A 2,853-nucleotide genomic window follows, 5' to 3' on the forward strand; every position below is an offset into this window, starting at 1 on the left:
AGATCATAAACAACCGGAAAGATTAGATGAAGACAACACCCTGCCATGAACAATGCCAGAGTGATGTGGGAGAAGGGGCATCCATCATTGTGTAAGAAGAAAACATATCTGAATTGATTATAGCAAGAAAAAGACTTCAAAATATGTCTTTCTTCTTCATACTCTTTATGTATATATTTATACATTTGTTAAATTAAAACTGAGAAATGATAGGTTTATCCAAAAGATAGAAAACTTGGGTCTGAAAGGGAAAAAAAAACAAAACACTTGATTTTTCTTCCTTTTTTATACATTTTAAAAAAATTTATTGGGATGACACTGGCTTATTTCAATAAACATAATACTCTCCAGGTCCATCCAGGCTACTGCAAAAGGTAAGATTTCCTTTTTTTTTTTTTTTTTTTTTTTATGGCCATGTATTATTCCATTGTGTATATGTACCTCAACTTTCCTATCTACTCATCTACTGATGGGAACTTGGGCTGCTTCCTAATCTTGGCTATTGTAATTAACACTACATTGAACATAGGGGTGCATATGTTCTTTGAATTGGTGTTTCAGGTTCACATGAGTGTACCTTGGACTCAAAGGTTTATTCATTCAGACTCTGAACAAATTAAGTTGTGTTTTTGTTCTTTGAAATTAAACATGTAAGCTCACTTTCACATTGCCTCAGGAGCAGGGTGCTCACCAGAGCTTGAGATGATTATCTATCTCAAGGTTATCTAAATCCTTGGGTCTTCAAAATCAGTAGGATTTGATACTGTTCACAATTAAAGTTTTGTGCCAAAAATAAATAAATAAATAAACAAACAAACAAACCAAGGTAAACCCACTTCAGTTCAAGAAAGCTATTTGATTTTATTTGTCATATGCCATTCAGAAGGGCTCAAGTCCTCCATGTGATCAAAAATCAGGACATTTTCTTCTGCTCCAACACATTGAATGACTCATGGTGCCCCTCAGCATTGTACTTGAAAGCAATGCATTTTGCACTGCAGTCATCCTTAATATAACTACAAAACAACAAAGTACTGGCACAGGATGTGTGATGAGCATGAGTCAATAAAGCAATGTCACAGGATATGTGGAGTGTTTTTGAAGTGAACTGAACTTCCTTAGGGCTTTTTTTTTTTCTTTCAGGTTCCTGAGGGGGAGAACTTCCTGTGAAGTGATGAAGAGAGAACTGCTGAGTGTGCTCCTCGGCTATTGTACGCGGAGTTCGCTTTCAGGTTCAGCCGCGAGGCGGCAGAGTTCGTGCACTGAGATCTGCAATGCTCAGGGAACTACTGTTTGGCTGCAGTTTTATGTCTTAAGTTAATGACTTTGTTTGAGGGACAACCAGTGCCTCCTTTAACATGTTATAATCATACTATATGTGAAAAGAAAGATAAAAAAAATTTAGTGGTTTAAGTGATTGAACAACTTTACCACTACATTTTTATCATGTATGCAATGATTGTTTTTATCACAGAGCAAAAAATGTGCTTCTGATACCAATAGTAATAGCCCAAAGACTGTTCTGCAAAGTATGTTTCCTAGGGCCCGAGGATCTCTGCCTATAGTGGAACCTTAACCAAAGCATTTAGACCAGCTCCTGAATTAGGCCCCAGGGGCACACGAATGAACTGTCTCTGTCTTCAGTGATGCCCCCTCCATCGCATTCCTCACTTTCCTTCTAGTATTTCTTTTTTCCCTCACTTTCCCAAACTTTGTTAAGGAAAAAACAATGATGGTAAAACTCTAAAACACAGTCAATTTTCTGGGATTCTTTCCTTGAAAGTGTGATGTTTGAGTTTGAAACACTTACCAGGTTGGGCATAGTTCTCAACTGCACTAAATAGGCAAGAGGCTGAAATCCTAAATTCTTCTAACATTCCCAGGACAGTGGTCGGTCTTTGGATTGGAAAAAAAATGGCTGGAAGAGCTACTATGGCTTCATTAATTTTTGCCTGTTGCTCTCTGAGCTCTTCTAAAGGCAGCACTTCTAGAATCTGAGTAGCTTCATTAAGAACTGCGTCTCTTGTGACAACACAAAGAATAGGACTGTCTAAAGCAACAGAAAATTCCTCTTTTGCTTGATTTACTTTAACAACTGCATCCTGTGTCAGGTGCTCAAGGACCAAATTGCCTTAAGCATTACCAGGTAGTCATTCCACCAGCCTTAAAATCAGGATTATTAACATCCAAAATGATCAATAGCTTTTCTTTTTTTAGCTGCATTGGAAGCATTTTTTTTTTTTTTTTTGGTATTATCAGATACTGAGTCCTTGTCTTTTTTAGAATCATCTCCATATTCAAATCTAACAGCTAAACCTAAAAGTCAGTCAATTGATTCCTATTGATCTTGAATCTTGAAAGAACAGTTAACATCTGTGAGATACTTTTAAAGAACATGGGCCAGTCACTGCTGTGGATGTTTCTTAAATTACCTCTGTCACCAATTTTGTAGTGTGTGATTTTTTGGTCTTCAGGCCCAAAAACAAAGTTTCTAAATTCTGTTTCATCTTTGCATTTGAAGCCAGCAAGGTTGTGGTCCTCAAAGGCCATCAGCTTGTGTCAGGACATAGCCCCAGCTTCTCGCTCTTGTCCTCTCTGTAGTATTTCTTAACCAGACAACTCATTTTGTTTTCTCCAGAAAGGGACTCACCATCCCACACATACTAGACAAGAAACAAAATCATTTTTCTCTCTGTAATTTCAGAATAAAAGCATAGCTATGGCTTGGTAACTGTCCATGGGATAAAGTGGTCCATCATTATTTCCTAATATTTATTGCTTCATCAATTATAGAAGAGCAGCTGGAAAGTACGCATCACAGCAAGCAAAGCTTAGGATTCCAGTACCTTGGTA

General features: G+C 37.4%; 1 pseudogene; it reads right to left on the reverse strand.

Moving 5' to 3' along the window:
* Positions 1–1,860: 1,860 nt before the first annotated feature.
* On the reverse strand, positions 1,861–2,568 carry LOC118625543 (annotated as a pseudogene).
* Between the last annotated feature and the right edge of the window lie 285 nt (positions 2,569–2,853).

This window comes from Molossus molossus, unplaced genomic scaffold (assembly GCF_014108415.1).
Source record: "Molossus molossus isolate mMolMol1 unplaced genomic scaffold, mMolMol1.p scaffold_m16_p_11, whole genome shotgun sequence".
Lineage (NCBI taxonomy): Eukaryota > Metazoa > Chordata > Mammalia > Chiroptera > Molossidae > Molossus > Molossus molossus.